The sequence below is a fragment of the Chlorocebus sabaeus genome, chromosome X (assembly GCF_047675955.1).
Source record: "Chlorocebus sabaeus isolate Y175 chromosome X, mChlSab1.0.hap1, whole genome shotgun sequence".
In the NCBI taxonomy this organism is placed as follows: domain Eukaryota; kingdom Metazoa; phylum Chordata; class Mammalia; order Primates; family Cercopithecidae; genus Chlorocebus; species Chlorocebus sabaeus.
Genome location: NC_132933.1, coordinates 100,835,469 through 100,856,364, shown reverse-complemented (window position 1 = coordinate 100,856,364; position 20,896 = coordinate 100,835,469). Strand labels below are relative to the sequence as shown.

Below are 20,896 nucleotides of genomic sequence, written 5' to 3'. Positions count from 1 at the left end.
GTATACATTGTATAATGGTAACACTACAGATTTTATCATTGTACAATGTATACATGTATTGAAACATGTATACATTGGGTATACATGTATACTTGTTTGGGTAATTCACAGATCCATCACCTTAAACATCTACCATTTCTTGGTGGTCCAATCTCTTTTTAATTGGTATATTTACACCATTTATATTTACAATAGTTGTCACTATTTTAAGGCTTAAGTATGCCATTTTGTTTTCTGTTCATCCCTCTGTTTTTTGTTTCTCTCTCTCTGTCTCTCTCTGCTTCCTATAGGTTATATGAACATTTGTTAGGATTCCACTTAGAGTGAAGTGTAGAAACATTACTTTTGATGTGTTTTTGATCCTGTGTTAACACTGGTTAATTCTTGGTGTTTCAATTTGCTATAATGTATTGCTTTTGCCTTTATATTTTCCTATAGTGCTTGATTTTTATAAAGCAATGAATATATAATAAATTTGTGAAGTCACTATCCTTCCTCCTATTATATTTGTAAATGTAGCTATATATTGTCAATGAAAAAAAGTGGCTGATTTATACTGCTATTAAAACTTGAAAATCCTAAGTATTTATAGTTTTTAGACTTGATGCACTTGAGATTTAAGCAGCAAAATCCTTTTTCACACATGACCTAATTTTTTCTATGATCATATCAGTTTCTACCCAACCATTAGTGATTTAGGTCACTCGGATAGGGCCAGGTTTCTCTTACAACTCATCTCCAGATCAAGAAAAGCCTCTTTCTCTCAAGCTTCTTCCTCACTACTCCCTTAGAGGAAGGAAGACCAATGTGATAAGTCAAATTCTGGAGCACTGTAAGAAGTACCAGTGTGCATTGCTAAGTGACACCCATACATGTAAGACACATCTAAACTCTTCTGTTTCTTATGATACTGAAGTGATGAGATAAGCTGGTGCTGACTGTGAAAGCTGGGCATAGACACATTGGCCTCTCTTTCTTCTCACTGGAGATTTTGGGCTCTGTCATTCCTGCCTACTAGGGATCAGCTGATGATAATATTTCTGTAGAATAAAATAGGCAAAGAGACCCTGCTTCATTCTTGTGCCTAAACCTGTGCTTCAATTCAACTTGAACTGAGACCCCTGCACTGAGGGGTCATGGGAACTGGCCCAGTGAATGATATTTCAGGTCCTTGTGTGCATGTCTTTTTCAAGGAAAGACCTAAGAGGGGGCAATAAAGCAGTGTAACATAGGAGTAGGGTATTTTTGTATCCTCTGAACAAATACTAATCCCACACTGTCAGATTCTTACCAGTAATGCCACATAATTGGATGTCTCTCGCTCTACTGCAGGTGGTGCAGATGGTGACCCAAATGTCATAATCCACATTGAAATGTCACACATGCCCATTCAAATAGACATGCCCTCAGGTGTTGCCATGTCCCCATCCAGATGTCAGCACTAGGTATTTGCAGATATGATTGGTGGACTTCATGTACGAAAAGACAAGGGTAACTTTCTGTAGTTCTTAGTGGTTTCAATCATTTGCAGAGTCATTATTCCCTCCCTGTTCTCCTTTTTGTTTCTTCCTCATTTATTCTTTAGGGTGTTCTACGCTACTTAGCCTTATTGGCACCTGCTTTCATTTCCTGAGTTCATATCAGAATGTCACCTGTACCCTGCCTTCTTAGAATTCATGGTGATGCAATACAGGCAACTTGAATAAAAAGATTGATGGGAGGCCTCTTGAACTCTATTGATCTCCCGACTCTACTTTTCTTTTTGTGTTTCATGCACCATCCTCAGGTGCTGTGAAGCCAGTTCCTGGTTTTTAATCTAGTCTCACAGTAAGCAGTTTGTCCTCATTTAGATACCATTTTACTTCTCAATAATTTAACTCTGACATTAAATTGTCTGAACTGACAAACATATCCTAGGTGAGCTTGCTGTTTTTTTGCCACTTCTCAACTGTCTTAATTACAGTTAGAATTGGACAATTAAGTTCATCTTTAGTAACTGCACACACATATTTAACTAATTGTTAGCTTTCCTTGCACATAATGTTATTCTATGTACCTCATATTATTCGATTTCCTTGAAAGAGAGAGCACATATCGCTCTTGCGTTTTCAAGAAGTAACTTTCAACTCTCAGTAAGTTATGTATTTGAAATTTTCTCCTGCAGCATTGCTACCACTTTCCAAAATACACTTTCTCTTGCACACAAACCTCACACAGGCTCATGTCAAATATTTATATAAGCATAGTCAAAATGGGGTGAATAAGTTTCTCTTTGGTGGTCAGTTTCCAATTACACCGTCACATGACAGGTAGAGCCTGCTTTAGAGTCTCTACAATCAATCCTCAACTGTCCGTTACACAACAGTTTCTCCACCACTGGGAAATCAATTCTCTGTTCCCACAGGCTTTGGTAGAGTTACATTCCTCTGCCATCTCAAAACAAATCCATTTGTGAGATCATACTCATATCACATGGTGCCATCCCACAAGTTGAGCCCTAGCAGAATGGTAATAAAGTAAGTATTCCTAATACATGCTCACAAAAGGGGACTGGAATTACCTAATGACAAAGCTAAGATTGGTGCAGTAAAGTGGTCTCAGCATGGGAGGCACTTTTCCATTTCAGTTTATCTAAATGCTGAAAGTCTTGACTAAAAGACTTTATCTGTTTGTATTAACAATACCAGCTGTTAATGGAATTAAAAAATTTAACATGAGGCCGGGCGCAGTGGCTCACGTCCGTAATCCCAGCACTTTGGGAGGCTGAGGAGGGTGGCTCACCTGAGGTCAGGAGTTTGAGACCAGCCTGGCCAACATGGTGAAATCCAATCTCTACTAAAAATACAAAAAATTAGCCGAGCATGATGGCAGGTGCCTGTAATCCCAGCTACTTGGGAAGCTGAGGCAGGAGGATTACTTGAACCTGGGAGGCAGAGGTTGCAGTGAACCAAGGTCACACCATTGCACTTCACCCTGGACAACAAGAGTGAAACTTTGTCAAAAAAAAAAAAAAAAAAAAAAAAAATTAACATGAGAAACCTGTAACACTATCTTGTAGCTTTGCACCAAGATTACCTTGTTTAATGGTCATAGTTGGTAATATTTATTTGCGTCAGGGGAATAACATTTTCATGGCTCCTGAATTTAAGTTTCCTATTTAGTAGGTTTATTTTTATCTAATGAATTTAAAATACCAGCAAGAGTATTTTGCTAAGAGAGAGGATTAGATAACACCCTAGTATCCCAGAAAAGGGTATGGATACCTCACCACAAAATATTCAAAATATTCCCAAGAGAAACTTTTTAGCAATGACAAATGCAGTAGTTTATGCTATTCACTATGTGAAAGAAGAGGCATCCGCCACTCTTGTTCATTCCCTAAAGTGCTGGTAGTATTTGCTTTGTAAAAACATACCCCTGTTAAAACTCTTTTAACTATCAGCTATAGGATAAATATAGAACTCCGTGTCATGTGTCTTTAAGATTTTCTATGTTTTGACGAAACTTCCTTTTAATTAATTAATTAATTAATTAATTTTTCTTTTTTATTTATTTATTTTTATTACACTTTAAGTTCTAGGGTACCTGTGCACAATGTGCAGGTTTGTTACATATGGGTACATGAGCCATGTTGGTGTGCTGCACCCATTAACTCGTCATTTACATTAGGTATATCTCCTAATGCTATCCCTCCCCTCTCCCCAGAATAGGACCTGGTGTGTGATGTTCCCCTTCCTGTGTCCAAGTGATCTCATTGTTCAATTCCCACCTATGAGTGAGAACATGAGGTATTTGGTTTTCTGTTCGTGCGATAGTTTGCTGAGAATGATGGTTTCCAGCTGCATCCATGTCCCTACAAAGGACATGAACTCATCCTTTCTTATGGCTGCATAGTATTCCATGGTGTATATGTGCCACATTTTCTTAATCCAGTCTGTCACTGATGGACATTTGGGTTGATTCCAAGTCTTTGCTATTGTGAATAGTGCCACAATAAACATATGTGTGCATGTGTCTTTATAGCAGCATGACTTATAATCCTTTGGGTATATCCCCAGTAATGGGATGGCTGGGTCAAATGGTATTTCTAGCTCTAGATCCTTGAGGAATTGCCACACTGTTTTTCACAATGGTTGAACTAGTTTACAATCCCATCAACAGTGTAAAAGTGTTCCTATTTCTCCACATCCTCTCTAGCACCTGTTGTTTCCTGATTTTATAATAATTGCCATTCTAACTGGTGTGAGATGGTATCTCATTGTGGTTTTGATTTGCATTTCTCTGATGGCCAGTGATGATGAGCATTTTTTCATGTGTCTGTTGACTGTATGAATATCTTCTTTTGAGAAGTGTCTGTTCATATCCTTTGCCCACATTTTGATGGGGTTGTTTTTTTCTTGTAAATTTGATTGAGTTCTTTATAGGTTCTGGATATTAGCCCTTTGTCAGATGAGTAGATTGCAAAAATTTTCTGCCATTCGGTAGGTTGCCTGTTCACTCTGATGGTAGTTTCTTCCTTAGCAGGCCCATTTTTCTCCCTGTTCTCCCAAGAGTCACCACCCACTCTTACCCAGCACCTTTATTAACACAGAGCTCTCTGTCCTTTTCTTTTTCTTTTTTCTTTTTTCATACTGTGCATGGGATTAACTAAAATCTTTATTAGATATGATTTTCCATGAACAAAAATGTGATAATTGGAATTATGAATTCAAAAAGCAGTGAAGTCCAAACATTTAAAAAGAAGACTAGGTATTAGCGAACAACAGGTAAAGGTAGATGAGACTGTTTCTTTAATACTATTTATTATCTCCCCTCTGTACACAGTGTTGTATATATACAACTACTTCATTTTTATTGACTTTATATAATAGTGAAATCCCCTTAAGCAACCTAGGGTATACAGTTGGGGTCCAACTTTCAAGGGGTGAGGGGGGAGTAGAAACACACTTGATTAACAGTTTTCACCCACACATTTTAGATAATTTTTTTCTTTTCTTGCCAAGATTTTAGTAGTAAGTTCATAAATATAGAAAATACTTTCACTTCTTCAGTGTTAAAATAGAAAACCAAGGAGTGTCGACAGTAGTGGCTTAATTATTGGTATACAAGAAAAACACAACACCAATGGGTTTTCTTAATTATGCATTTTAAGTATCAATATGTGCATTTGTTTTTACAGTTATAAATTTTCTCATCTGTTTTAGACAACAGCTTGTAATAGGTTTGAATCCATTAAGATGTTGCTTTCAATTTGAAATATTTTCTGTATACATGTATATAAAAAATAACCCAGTGCATGACTCATCTGACAGATGTTTACGATCAATAAAGGCTTATTTTTCAACGTGCAGTTAGGAAGAGAGGGAAGCAAGTCAACCTCTCTACACTGTCTCTTTGCTGACTTGTTTTTGTAGTGGTATCGATAGTGATTTTTGAAGGGAACCATGTGCCATCAGCCTATCTAGTTAAGATCAGATACCACAATCAACAAGAGGAGTAGAAGAGATGGGGAAGGGGCAGTAGGTAAGTGGTAGATACCAGCTTTTTTTAAGTGTGCATTTTGTACTCTTCCAGGTATGGGATTAAAAACAGGCCAGTGAGGAAAAAAATGTTTTAATTAGGAAAATACTGCAATCAAATCAAGACATAATAGCCGAATTAAGTTCTTTTAATAGACTGCTTATATAGATGTTTAGTCATACTGTTAGATCAACTTTTTAAGAGTAGAACTTTTTATCCAATTTACATGCTCTAGATACCACCTTTCTTATTTTTATAGTAAGGTCTGGTATTCAAATACCCACTTATACACTGACAGCTTTAAGAAAAACAGGACACAGAGGAAGTCGTCATTTTTAGCAGCAATGAAATACCACTAACCCCTTTTTACATACCAAATTCAAGTCACTATCAGAGGTGCGTGTCACACAAAGTCACCAGGTATAAAATTGCTAGTTCATTTTTAAATTAATAACTTGAAATTACCCGTGCCTCCCCACCCCATTACATCTTTTTATAAACAGAAAACATTTTGCTATTTTATATATAGGCTAGCAGCCTTGTGTTAATATGAAAGTGCTAATTCATTTACAGATTTGTATAATCAGTTATGTAGTGCTACAATAAGTGTCCAATAATCTACATAGGAACAATGATGAATGAAAATAATGAAGATTGAATAAGGCTATTAGATTACCTTATCTTATTTACATATAAAGAATAGATACCCAATGGTGAGGAACAGAGAGAAATTGGACAAATACCCATAGGTGTAAACATTACATCTACCTTTGAGCTTTATACCGTAAGTGAGACATTTTAAATGGTTCTGTAGCCCATGCCTATTTTTTCCTCAGAAAAAGAAAAGCTGCCTTCATGACATCCCCTCTTATTTCACATTTCCACAGTGTCACTTTGAAGCTTCAGAGTCAAGATCTTACTTTCTTCAAAAAATAAAGAAAATATGCCCCCTAAGGTACCTCCCCATCCCCCCATCCCCCAAATCCCACTGGTTTCTTTTCCAGTGCCAGGTTGCATGATCTGGTCCCATCTCCTGGGGTGGTTGGTGCTTTTTTTTTTTTTTTCCCCGTCTATTGATCATTAGTTTAGGATAGATAACATGAACCAGTTCTGGAACCACTACTAGGAGGAACACAAGCTCTTCACTGCAATCACACAGCAGGAAATAAAGAGATAGCTCAATTCATCCGTGGTGCTGGGTCTCCAAAATTCAAAAACTTGGCACAACTGGAGCACTGAATTTGTGTCCTCCATGCTTCTCAATCATTTTGGATTTCTTTGATCGGCCAGAGTTGCTATGTCTTGTAACTATTTTCTTGTTCTTCATTAAGACCATGTGACTCAGAGCCTGATACCACACAGGATTACAATTTTGAATAGTTTGAAAGATACTTTAAATATCTGATACTCATCAACAGGGTTATCTTCATCATCAATGATTGTGGAATAGCCTTCCAGAGCAGTCTCTTCAGCATCACCTTCCTCCCAATCTTCATCTCCATCTTCACCTGCCTGCTTAGCCAGAATCTTCAAATATTCTTGCTCATCTTCATCAATATCATCTTCATCACTCCCCAGTTCCTCGGTTTCATCATCATCTTCAGCTTCATCATCATCATCACTGTCATTCCCATGTTCTGCATATCAGGCATGTGCTTTTTGAAATCCATTAAATATACTGAACAAGAGCATAGAAGATCTCGAATATTTGTTTCTGGTTGAGAACAGACTGATCAGACTGGTCAGAAAGAAGCTATATAAAATGATCCTTTAGAACTGATAGAAAATGCTGCATTGCTGATACCAATGGACTCCACTCCTCTGGTTTTTTATACTCATAATTTTTCACAAGCTGATAAAGGCAAAGAAGAATTCCTAGCCTACAAGCACTGTTATCGGACTGAAGATAAAAGCCAATTTTGTCCAAAATGGCAGTCCAGCGGCTTGGATAATAGTGTTTGATGATGTGATGAATGCATGTAGTAAGCTGTACCCTGAGGAGCTCAGGAGAATGGATAATGGCTTCTACAATATTTTCTCAAACACAATGGCGATCTTCTTCTGGAATAGTATAAGGGGATATATACCCTAGTGCTATTTCTCGATCAGGCCAATACTGTGTTATCATATTTTTCAAATAGATAACACCTGCCTGTCTCACAGGTAAATTCAGCTGTTCCGACATAGTAATCTGGAGCAGTGTTGAGACAAAATTCAGAGACTTGTGTGTTGGGGTCCATTGCACCGCGGACTCGGTCAAACCCAGGCTTGGGCCAGGAATAGCGTTACTCACTGCACACATGGACCCGCAGCGCTCCGCAGCGGAAACCGGCGTGAAAGGCTTTATTTTATTTTATTATTTTTTTGAGATGCAGTTTCTCTCTTGTTTCCCAGGCTGGAGTGCAATGGCACGATCTTGGCTCACTGCGTCCTCTGCCTTCCGGGTTCAAGCGATTCTCCAGCCTCAGTCTCTTGGGTAGCTGGGATTACAGGCGCCCGCCACCACGCCCTGCTAATTTTTCTTCTTCTTCTTCTTCTTCTTCTTCTTCTTCTTCTTCTTCTTCTTCTTCTTTTTTAGTAGAGACGGGTTTGACCATGTTGGCCAAGCTGATCTCAAACTCCTGCCCTCAAGTGATCCGCCCGCCTTGGCCTCCCAAAGTGTTGAGGTTACAAGTGTGAGCCACTGTGGCCGGCCTCTGTCCTTTTCTAAGTCTCTGATGTATTCTCTAAAGGTCCTGGGCAGTGCCTTATTTTTGGTGATTCTTCTCTTGCGGCTGTTTCAGTTTGGTGTGTGCCTGTTCTAAATTGTCAGTGCTCCTTGAATATTCGTTCCCTCTGAAATCCATGAGGCATGATGGTGTTATGCTTGGGTCAGGAAGGAAAGGCTGACTTTCCAGAGCTGCTGACCAGTGCTGCTGGTGCTGACTAACCAGTGCTGCTCTGGGTAGGGTTGGAGGCTGAGCAATGGCACTTTCAGTTATTTCTCTGTGTGGTGTGAGGTCTCTCTTCAGAAGCATATCTGTGGCCTCTAAATATTCTCAAATTGGGAAAACTAGATGCATCTCAACACCCCTATCATGGAGAACTTTACCAAGGAACTTCCCAAGTTGAAAGCCTCCTGGTCGAGTCTGTCTGTTCTAGTGTGAATTTCTCTTGGTCCTGCAGGGTTGACACTGTGTTTCCATTTTTTTGGTATTTCCTTAGGGCTCCTCAACCCTCTGTGAAAGGTGTGGAGGTACAAAGAAATGTTAAGTCAAGTCGCCAGGCAGGTGATATCAGTTCTCTGCAGAACAATGTGTGTTGATAGCTGAGGGGTGAGTCCCCTTCCCCATCCCTTTCCCTCTCTGCAAGTGCCTCCTGGATAATCTAAGCTACTTTCTTATCACCTAATTGGATGACAACAGGGGGTCAGGGTTGCCTCAGGGATACTAGAGGCCCTTGGTTTTGGTGGCCTATTGCTGTGCATCTCGAAAGCACTAATGCTTAGGTTTTTAGTCCTAATACCAAGTCAGAAAAACATGAAAGAGGAGGAAGGGGGATTTAGATTTAGCAATCAAGAGCTAGAACAGGATTTTTACATTACTCCCAAAACAATACTGCTGCCTTACTTTTCTTCAATATATATAAAGTGCAAAATGAAAAAATTAACTGTTACACCAACATTTTATATCACATATATATTATATATGTACTTGAAAAATCAATGTGAAATACAAATCTTTTGTGAGAAGTGAAGACTAAGAGAGGTTGTTACCAGCAGAATAGTACTACAAATAATGCTAAATGAAGTTCTTTAGGTTGAAGGAAAATGAGATGCAATGGAAATTTTGATCTACAATGAGGAATAAAGAGCACCAGAATTGTTAACTATGTAGGTAAGCATAAAATATTATCCTTTATTTTCTCTTAATTATAAAAAAGAAAACTATTTAAAGCAAAAAAATTCTATGGTGGAGTCTATAATTAATGTAGAAATAAAATATATGTCCACAACTACACAATTGAGAGACGTGAATGAATTTTTACTATTGTAAATGTATTATGTTTTATGTGAAGTTGTAAATATTAACGCTAATAGGCTGTGATAAGTTACAGATGCATATGGTAACCCTTGAGCAATCCCTAAAATTAATACCAAAATTTTTTATTAAAAAGATAATAGAGGAAGAAACATGGCGATACCGACGTTGACTGCGAAATTGTACTTCCTGCTGTTCCTTAGGACTTCCACCTTCGCCCTCACCATCGCTGTGGGCCTGTTTTTCCATCAGGGCCGCGGACGTGATCTACCAGCACATCAGCGAGGGGAAGTTATGGAAACACATCAAGCAAAAGTATGAGAAAAAGTAGTTCCTTGGAGACCCCCATCCAGGCCAGAAGGACCAGGTCCACTCGCCAGCTGTTTGCCCAGAGCTGGGGCCTCAGCTTGAAGACGATGCTCAAGTTGCTTTTCATGTACCACTCTTCGCTGTTGGCAAGAAACGGTTTCACCTACAAAATAGACTCTTTACCTTCTGCCGTGTTTGAAGTATGTTTAGTCAGCATCATCAAGAAATAGATGTGAATTGCCCTTGGAAAAAAAAAGACAATAGAAGTACTGAAATAAAATACTAAAAATGTTTATCCCCAAATAAGTAAGGAATGTGAGATAGAGGAATAATAAACAAATGAGACAAAAAGAAAACAAATAGCAAATGACAGACTGAATGGCATCTATAATTACATTAAATAGAAATAAACTGAACACTTCAATAGAAAGGCAGAGACTATTAGATACGATAAGAAAGCAAGGCCCAACTATTTGTTAACAAAAAGAGATGCACTTACATATAAAAACTTAAATAGATTGAAAATAAAGTGAAGAAAAAGCAAAATACAAACCTAAGAATACTGTTTTGGCTACATAAATATCAGGTAAAGTAGACCAAGAAAAAGAATATCACATGAGATAGGGTGAGAAATTTTATAAAGATAGTGCATTAATAAATAGTAATGTTAAATATGTATGTGTCTAAAAACAGAGCCTCAAAATTTATGAGACAAATGCAGACAGATCTGAAGGGAGAAAGAGACATATCTAAAATCATAATTGATGATTTTTATCTCTCCTTTCTCGGTAATTAATGGAAGAACTAAAAAAAATCAGTAAAAATTTAAAATATTTCTATAATACTGTTATCCAAATTAATGTAATTGACATTTTATGGGACACTACTCCTAATTGCTGAAGAATTCCTATTATTTCCAAGGCCACATGGAATGCTCATCAAGGTAAATTATATTCTGTGCCATAAAATATATATCCATAAATATCAAAAGTTTGAAATCTTACAGAGTATGTTCTCTGATCACAACAAAATTTAATTAGAAATAAACATGAAGTATCTAGAAATATCTGTAAATGCCTGCAAATATTTATAAATGAAATAACATATTCCTAGATAAGATATTAATCATCCAGCACTTTGGGAGGCCAAGGCAGGTGGATCATCTGAGGTCAGGAGTTCGAGATTAGCCGGGCCAAGATGGCGAAATCCCCTTTCTACTAAAAATACAAAAATTAGCCAGGCATGGTGATGTACACCTGTAATCCCAGCTACTAGGGAGGCTGAGACAGGAGAATTGCTTGAACTCGGGAGAAGGAGGTTGCAGTGAGCTGAGATCGTGCCATTGCACTCCAGCCTGGGTGACAGAGCAAGAGTCCATCTCCAAAAATATATATATATATATGTATTTTATCAGAGATGAATACATATATATTTCATGAGATGAATATAAAAATGTATTTTATCAGAGATAATTTGAAAAGATTAATAAAAATTATAAATTCCTAGAGAGAATGTCCAAGGAACAAAGAAAGAGAAAACTCTCTAGTAACAGGAATAAAAGAGTGTACATCACTACAGACTTTATGGATATTAGAAGATTGATAACAGTATATTCTCTGGCCACAACAAAATTAAATTGGAAATCAATATTACTATAAAAATGAAGATTTCCTCAGAGAATGGCAGACACATTTTTTCCTCAGTTATATGTCTGATTAGCCTATGTACTTATTGATTTGATCCTATATTAGCTGAGTAGCGGAAAAGAAAATGGGGAAGATGACATTGTGGGAATTGCCTGGTAAAGAGGATTTATAGGACTGTCATAGCATTGATAACTGAGAGAAGATGCAATTGAGGGCCATGGTCTTTCTAGTACTGCCACAGTATGTGGGTGGATAGCTAAGAAGCACACATCATAGAGGGATGCTATATGAAAGCCATCAGTTGAAGGTCAGTGGGGAATGGTGACCAAATCTTGCAAGGGGTATTCAATGTTTAGGGAAGTTACATTGAGATGAGTCCCTCATCAATAAGGCATTAATATAATTCCAACCCATTCTCATTAAGCCCCAACTGTGGTCTAAGGAAGAAGTTACATCAATAAGAGAGTGGGACTGGAAAATTCATCCAGTTGAGTAAAGAGTTGCGTGTCCCTTTTTTTTGTCTTTCCATATCCCACAACACCATAGAGGGGAAAGTAAATTTCTAGAAGGGAGGACAACAAAGGGAGAGAATTTACAGTCCTTGACTTCTTCATCTCCTTTACACATTACGATGTTGAAGTCACAGCCTGGTCTAGAATGACTTGAGGTAGGCAAGGAGATCTGAGATTTAAATCAAGTTCAAAAATCCAATTGTAAAATAAATGTGACAATCTTACATGGCACATCTATTTACTTATATTTATAAGTAAAAAATTATATGAGATCATTCTAATAATATCACCACAAACTAATAGGATGTGGCCAATCTACACAAGTGTAAACGATATGTTTTCAACTTTCCTAGATGGAGAACAGTCACTGGAAAAAATAACATCATGTTTTATGTTTGCACTCTAATGAGTTGAGAATCCTTAATATATTCACTTACAGTTGAGGTTTGAATTCATCTGAACTATTATTTCTCTTCACATCCCTGTCCTTTTGCTTGCTCTTCAGCTTGCCCATTTCTCTTTTCTCTGTATTTATTCCTTCATCTCCTCTTCTCAATCTTTATTATCCTTCATAATCTCCCCTCTTCCTGCATCTTTCCACTCCTCCTACACTTAAAATTTTTTTACATCCTCCTGTCATCCCTCTTACTCCTCTCTTCTGCTTTTTTCTACTGCTTCTCTGCATGTATTGGACCTCTACTTAGAGTTAATCATATAATTTATCGACCAAGTGGTGTTACTTTTGAAAGTAAATGAGGGTGCTATTTGTAATTTTGCTAAGGCAACAGGTACAAACCAGTACTGTCCTAGGAAAACTGGGATATATGGTCACACTAGCTGTAGTAAAGCCCCAATTTAGGGTCAAGGTGGGTAGGGAAGGTCATTATGAGAAAATGATATTAAGTCAATTTCTGTAGGATGTGTAAGAGCCGGACGAAGAATGAGGAGAAGCATATTACTGGCAAAACAAACGAGAGTACAGAGGCACTGAGGTGAGAATGAAGGAAGTTCAAAGTAGCTGGAGAACGGAAAAAAATGGGAAAAGTGGCATAGGCTGAGGCTGCAGATGTGGGTAATAATGAGGAGCCAGATCAGGACAGGAACTGAAAAAGGGACTCCGGAATTCCTGTATGTGGGGCAAGGGAGCTTAGATGAGGCTTTCCGGTTGAAACGAGGGCAATAGATTACTTGCCAACAAAGTTGCATTTTTATAACAAGCATAAGAATTCTATATAGGATTGCATATTACAGGTCAATAAAAATATCACTGTTTTTAAAAGCTATTTGTGTTCACAAATTGCATGACCCAAGGAAGCAAGAATTCTTATTGAAGAATGTTATTAATATTTGACATGACGTGATAGTGAGGAATGGAGAGGAAGAAAACAGAAGGGAGAGAAGGTTAAAGCCCTGCCAAAGCCATTGCTTGGCCAGGATTAGGAATTTGACTTTTATTCTAATTGCAATGGGAAGGCAATAGGAGATACAGGCAGGGAAATGGCATGATTTGATTTACATTTTTTAAAATTTTACTTTAAGTTCTGGGATGCCTGTGCAGAAGGTGCAGGTTTGTTACATAGGTATACTCATGCCATGGTGGTTTGCTGCACCCATCAACCTGTCATCTAGGTTTTAAGCCCCACGTGCATCAGGTATTTGTCCTAATGCTCTCTCTCTCCTTGCCCCTGCCTTCCAACAGGCTCCAGTGTGTGATGTTCCCCTCCCTGTGTCCATGTATTCTCATTGTTCAACTCTCACTTGTGAGAACATGCGGTGTTTGGTTTTCTGTTTCTGTGACAGACAGTTTGCCAAGAATGATGGTTTTCACCTTCATCCATGTCCCTGCAAAGGACATTAACTCATTCTTCTTTATGGCTGCATAGTATTCTAGGGTGTATATGTGCCACATTTTTTTATCCAGTCTATCAGATGGGTATTTGAGTTGGTTCCAGGTCTTTGCTATTGTAAATAGTGCTGTAATAAACATATGTGTGCACATGTCATTATAGTAGAATGATTTATAATCTTTTGGGTATATACCCAGTAATGAGATCACTGAGTCAAACAGTATATCTGGTTCTAGACCCTTGAGGAATCACCACACTGTCTTTCACAGTGGTTGAAGTAATTTACACTCCCACCAACAATGTAAAAGTGTTTCTATTTCTCCACATCCTCTCCAGCACCTGTTTTTTCCCGACTTTTTAATGATCGCCATTCTGACTGGTGTGATATGGTATCTCATTGTGGTTTTGATTTCCATTTCTCTAATGACCAGTGATGATGAGCTTTTTAAAAATATGTTTGCTGGCCACATTGATGTCTTCTTTTGAAAAGTGTCTGTTCAAGTCCTTCACCCACTCTTTGAGGGGGTTGTTTTTTTCTTGTAAATTTGTTTAACTTCCATATAGATTCTGGATATTAGACCTTTGTCAGATGGATAGATTGCAAAAATTTTATCCCATTCTGTAGGTTGCCTGTTCACTTTGATGATAGTTTCTTTTGCTGTGCAGAAGCTCTTTAGTTTAATTAGATACCATTTGTCAATTTTGGCTTTTGTTGTCATGCTTTTGGTGTTTTAGTCATTAAATCTTTGCCCATGCCTATGTCCTGAATGGTATTGCCTAGGTTTTCTTCTAGGGTTTTTATGGTTTTAGGTTTTACATTTAAGTTTTTAATCCATTTTGACTTAATTTTTGTATAAAGTGTAAGAAAGGGGTCCAGTTTCAGTTTTCTGCATATGGCTAGCCAGTTTTCCCAGCACCATTTATTAAACAGGGAATCCTTTTCCCATTGCTTGTTTTTGTCAGATATGTTGAAGATCAGATGGTCGTAGATGTGTGGTGTTATTTCTGAGGCCTCTGTTCTGTTCCATTGGTCTATATATCTGTTTTGGTACCAGTACCATGCTGTTTTAGTTACTGTAGCCTTGTAGTATAGTTTGAAGTCAGGTAGCATGATGCCTCCAGCTTTGTTCTCTTTGCTTAGGATTGTCTTGGCAATGCCACCTCTTTTTTGGTTCCATATGAAATTTGAAGTAGTTTTTTCTAGTTCCGTGAAGAAAGTAAATGGTAGCTTGATGAGAATAGTATTGAATCTACAAGTTACTTTGGGCAGTATGGCCATTTTCACGATATTGATTCTTCCTATCCATGAGTATGGAATGTTTTTCCATTTGTTTGTGTCCTCTCTTATTTCACTGAGCAGTGGTTTGTAGTTCTCCCTGAAGAGGTCCTCCATGTCCCTTGTAAGTTGGATTCCTAGGTATTTTATTCCCTTTGTAGCAGTTGTGAATGAGAGTTCACTCATGATTTGGCTCTCTGCTTGTCTATTATTGGTGTATAGGAATGCTTGTGATTTTTGCACATTGATTTTGTATCCTGAGACTTTGCTGAAGTTGCTTATCAGCTTAAGGAATTTTGGGGCTGACACGATGGGGTTTTCTAAATATACAATCATGTCATCTGCAAACAGGGACAATTTGACTTCTTTTCCTAACTGAATACCCTTTATTTCTTTCTCTTGCCTGATTGCTCTGGCCAGAACTTCCAATACTATGTTGAATAGGAGTGATGAGAGAGGGCATCCTTGTCTTGTGCCAGTTGTCAAAAGCGTGCCAGCTTTTGCCCATTCAGTATGATATTGGCTGTGGGTTTGTCATAAATAGCTCTTATTATTTTGAGATATGTTCTATCAATACCTAGTTTGTTGAGAGTTTCTAATATGAAGGGATGTCGAATTTTGTCGAAGGCTTTTTGTGTCTATTGAGATAATCATATGATTTTTGTCATTGTTTCTGTTTATGTGATAGATTATGTTTATTGATTTGTGTGTGTTGAATCAGCCTTTCATCCCAGGGTTGAAGCCAACTTGATCGTGGTGGATAAACTTTTTGATGTGCTGCTGGATTCGGTTTGCCAGTATTTTATTGAGGATTTTCGCATCGAGGTTCATCAGGGATGTTGGCCTGAAAATTTCTTTTTGTTTTGTGTCTCTGCCAGGTTTTGGTATCAGGATGATGCTGTCCTCATAAAATGAGTTCACGATAAGTCCCTCTTTTTTTTACTGTTTGGAATAGTTTCAAAAGGAATGGTACCAACTCCTCTTTGTACCTTTCGTAGAATTCATCTGTGAATGTGCCTCGTCCTGGGCTTTTTTTTTGGTTGGTAGGCTATTAACTGCTACCTCAATTTCAGAACTTGTTATTGGTCTATTCAGGGATTCGACTTCTTCCTGGCTTAGTCTTGGGAGGGTGTATGTGTCCAGGAATTTATCCATTTCTTCTAGATTTTGTAGTTTATTTGCATAGAGGTGTTTGTAGTACTCTCTGATGGTAGTTTGTATTTTTGTGGGATCAGTGGTGATATCCTCTTTATCATTTTTGTTGTGTCTATTTGATTATTCTCTCTTTTCTTCTTTATTAGTCTGGCTAGCAGTCTATTTTGTTAATCTTTTCAAAAATACAGCTCCTGGATTCATTGATTTTTTTGGAGGGATTTTCATGTCTCTATCTTCTTCAGTTCTGCTCTGATCTTAGTTATTTCTTGTCTTCTGCTAGCTTTTGAATTTGTTTGCTCTTGCTTCTCTAGTTCTTTTAATTGTGATGTTAGGGTGTTGATTTTAGGTCTTTTCTGCTTTCTCTTGTGGGCATTTAGTGCTATAAATTTCTCTCTTAACACTGTTTTAGCTGCGTCCCAGAGATTCTGGTACGTTGTCTCTTTGTTCTCATTAGTTTCAAAGAACTTATTTATTTCTGCCTTAGTTTCGTTATTTACCCGGTAGTCATTTAGGAGCAGGTTGTTCAGTTTCCATGTAGTTGTGCAGTTTTGATTGAATTTCTTAATCCTGATTTCTAATTTGATTGCACTGTGGTCTGAGAGACTGTTTTGATTTCCATTCTTTTGCATTTGCTTATGTGGTCGATTTTAAAATAAATGCTGTATGGTGCTGAGAAGAATGTATATTCTGTTGATTTGGGGTGGAGAGTTCTGTAGATGTCTATTAGGTCTGCTTGGTCCAGAGCTGAATTTAAGTCCTGAATATCCTTGTTAATTTTCTGTCTTGTTGATCTGTCTAATATTGACAGTGGGGTGCTAAAGTCTCCCGCTGTTATTGCGTGCGAGTCTAGGTCTCTTTGTAGGTCTCTAAGAACTTGTTTTTATGAATCTGGGTGCTCCTGTATTGGGTGCATATATATTTAGGATAATCAGCTCTTCTTGTTGCATGGATCCCTTTACCATTACGTAATGCCCTTCTTTGTCTTTTTTGATCTTTGTTGGTTTAAAGTCTGTTTTATCAGAGACTCGGATTGCAACTCCTGTTTTTTTTGTTGTTGTTGTTTCCATTTGCTTGGTAAATATGATTTACATTTTAAAGCAATTGCTCTAGATACTCTGTGGAGAACTGATTGTAGAGGGGGAAAGATTTGAAGTAGGGAGGTCACTTAACAGACTCTTATGCCCATGGCCTCAACTATCATGATAGAGAAGTTGATATGTATTTCAGGTAGAATATTAAGGATTTTGTGGTATTTTTAATATGGGATAAGAGATCAGGTAAAGTAAGCAGTGATGGAAGGCTCATAAGTTTCTGGTTGGGGAATCTGAATATGTGTTGGTGATATTCATTGAATTGAAAAAGTCAATTGAAGGAATATGTAATGTTTGTGAGAAGGATATATTATAAGATATCAATTTGAGACATGTTAATTTTGAGTGTATTGAGAGATATCCAACTGTAGAATGGAGATAGGCAGTTGGATTATGGATCTAAAAATCATAGGCCAAGTTAATAGAGGAGATACAGATTTGGGAGCAGGAAACATAAAATGGTGTTTTAAACCTCCTTTCCTGAACCTGTTTACATTTCACTGTAGACACATTACAGAGGAAGTGCTGAGGAAAAGCATGCACCTGAAAGGGAGGTTGCTATGCAACAGATGAGGAAAGTCATTCAGCCAGGCAGAATTGAAGTTGGCCTTTGGGAACCAAATGCTGCAGTCCTTCCTAGCATTAGTTGCCTTTCATATGAAGGCTTCTGGCATGAATTAATGTCAGAACAAATGTGAACTGCACAAAGATCTATCTTGAATTTTAGAAAAGTATCAGTTTAATTTGAGTCACCTCACTTCTGTATTTAATTTTCTGCCTTTTTGAGTTTCTCCAGTTATCCTGGAAGCATAGCAGTGTGTGTGTCCTTGGGTAGGACCCAATTACTGTGCATTCCACTTTGCACATTGAGAAACCGGGCTCAGAAAATTGAGTGACCTGAGCGGGCTCACACATATTGAGACAGACAGGCTGGGCACTCCATCGCTGGAATTCTGAAGCCCAGTCCAGTTTCTCTCCATAAGACCACAGCTCCCCCAGACCCCAGCCCTGAAAGGAACCAGGGCTTGTCATGGCTTAGACACACAGGTCTGATTGTCCTGGCCGCTCCAGTGGGCACCAGGAAGGCCTCAGGGACATTGTGATTGTGTTCCTGATAAGGAAGAGGCCTGATGTTCTGAGTACAGAGTGGATGCCAAGGAGCAATTCTCATGCCTGGATGGACTCACACAGGGCAGAGAGAGGGTGGGGGCCTCTGCTTGTGTCCTCCCGAATGCAGAGCATGAGCTTGGACCTCCTAGAACACAAACGTTGCTTATTTGGACCAAATGTTGGGGTGGAGGATATCTGTCATTCAAATGGGAAGGGTGCCTCGTTCCCCGGGCCAGCATGAGCAGAATGTGAACTTTGGAGTTAGGACGACCCAGGCTCAAACTTCTTTTTATAATTTCAACTTTTATTTTTGATTCAGGAGGTAAATGTGCAAGTTTGTTACATGGGTATATTGTGTGATGCTGAGGCTTGGAATATGAATGATCCCATCACTCAGGTAATGAGCATAGTAGCCAATAGGTAACTTTTCTGTCCTTGCCCCACTTCATTTATCTATTCTCTAGTAGTCCACAGTGTGTATTGTTACCATCTTTTTTTTTTTTTTTTTTTTTTTTTTTTTAGGGTACATGTGCATAACGTGCAGGTTTGTTACATATGTATACTTGTGCCATGTTGCTGTGCTGCACCCATCAACTCGTCAGCACCCAACACCATAGAATACTACAGAGCCACAAAAAATAATGAAAACCAAATACCTCATGTTCTCACATATAAGTGGGAGCTAAGCAATGGGTACACATGGAGATGTTACCATCTTTATTTGGTTTTCTGTTCCTGTGTTAATGTGCTTAGGATAATGGCCTCCAGTTGCATCCATGTTCCTGAAAAGGACATGATTTCGTTATTTTTTGTGGCTCTGTAGTATTCTATGGTGTATATGTACCACATTTTCTTTATCCATTACACCACTGATGGGCACCCGGGTTGGTTCCATGTCTTTGCTGTTGTAAATAGCATGGTAATGAACATATGAGTGCATGTTTCTTTTTGGTATAATAATCTATTTTCTTTTGGGTATATATTTAGTGATGGGATTGCTGGGTCAAATTATAGCTCTGTTTTAAGTTCTTTGAGAAATGTCCAGCTCTGTTTTAAGTCCTTTGAGAAATATCTAGACTACTTTCCACAGTGGCTGGACTAATTTACATTCCCACCAATAGCATATAAGCATTCCTTTTTCTCTGCAGCCTTGCCAGCATCTGTTGTTTTTTAACTTTTAGTAACAGTCATTCTGAGTAGTGTTAGATGGTATCTCATTATGATTTTGATTAGCATTTCTCTAATGATAGTGATGTTGAGCATTTTTTTGTATGTTTTTTGGCCACTTGTATGTCTTCTTCTGAGAAGTGTCAGCCAGGTGTGTTGACACATGCTTGTAATCCAAGCACTTTGTGAGGCTGAAGAGGGCAGATTGCTTGAGTCTAGCAGTTCAAGGCTAGCCTAGGCAACATGGCGAAACCCTGTCTCTACAAAAAACAAAAAAGTTAACCGGCTGTGGTGATGCACACCTGTAGTTCCAGCTACTCAGGAGGCTGAGGTGGGAGGATCACTTGAGCCTAGGAGATCGAGGCTGCACTGAGCCATAATTTTGCCACTGCACTCCATCCTGGGTGACAGAGTGAGACTCTGTCTCAAATAAACAACAACAACAACAAAACACACACCAAAAAAACAGAAAAGTGTTCATGTCCTTTGCCCATCTTAAATTTTTTTTTGCTTGTTGAATTATATAAGTTCCTTGTAGATTCTGGATATTAGACATTTGTTGAATGCATAGTTTGAGAATACTTTCTCCTATTTTGTAGGCTATCTGTTTACTCTGTTGATAATTTCTTTTGCTGTGCAGAAGCTCTTTAGTTTAATTAGGTCCTACTTGTCAATTTTTGGTTTTGTTGCAATTTCTATTGAGGACTTTTAGCGAATAATTCTTCCCAAGATCAATGTCCAGAATGGTGTTTTAAAGGTTTTCTTCTAGGATTCCTATCGTTTAAGGTATTGTATTTAATTCTTTAGTCCATCTTTAGTTGATTTTTGTATATAGTGTAAGGAAGGGGTCCAGTTTCAATCTTCTGCTTATGGCTAGCCAGTTATCCCAACACCATTTATTGAATAGAGAGTTCTTTCCTCCTTGCTTATTTTTGTCAACTTTGTTGAAGATCAGATGGCTGGGGTGTGAAGCTTCATTTCTGGGTTCTTTATTCTCTTCCATTGGCTTATGTTTCTGTTTTTGTACCAGTACCATACTATTTTGGTTACTGTAGCCTTATAACATGGTTTGAAGTTGGGGAATGTGCTGCCCAGGACCAAATTTTAAATTTTGTTTACTAGCTCTGTGACTTTGTCTAGTTCATGCAATATGTATGTCTGTGCCTCAACTTCTTGATCTGTAAAATGAAGATGCTGACATCCACCTCCCAGGGCTGCTACGAGAGGAAGACAAGCCCCATAAC

General features: G+C 38.2%; 2 pseudogenes; one reads left to right on the top strand and one right to left on the bottom strand.

The window, feature by feature from the left end:
- Positions 1–6,620: 6,620 nt before the first annotated feature.
- Positions 6,621–7,822, bottom strand: LOC119622585 (importin-7 pseudogene; annotated as a pseudogene).
- A 1,870-nt stretch (positions 7,823–9,692) lies between these two features.
- LOC103232000 (cytochrome b-c1 complex subunit 9 pseudogene) lies at positions 9,693–9,870 on the top strand (annotated as a pseudogene).
- Positions 9,871–20,896: the final 11,026 nt, after the last annotated feature.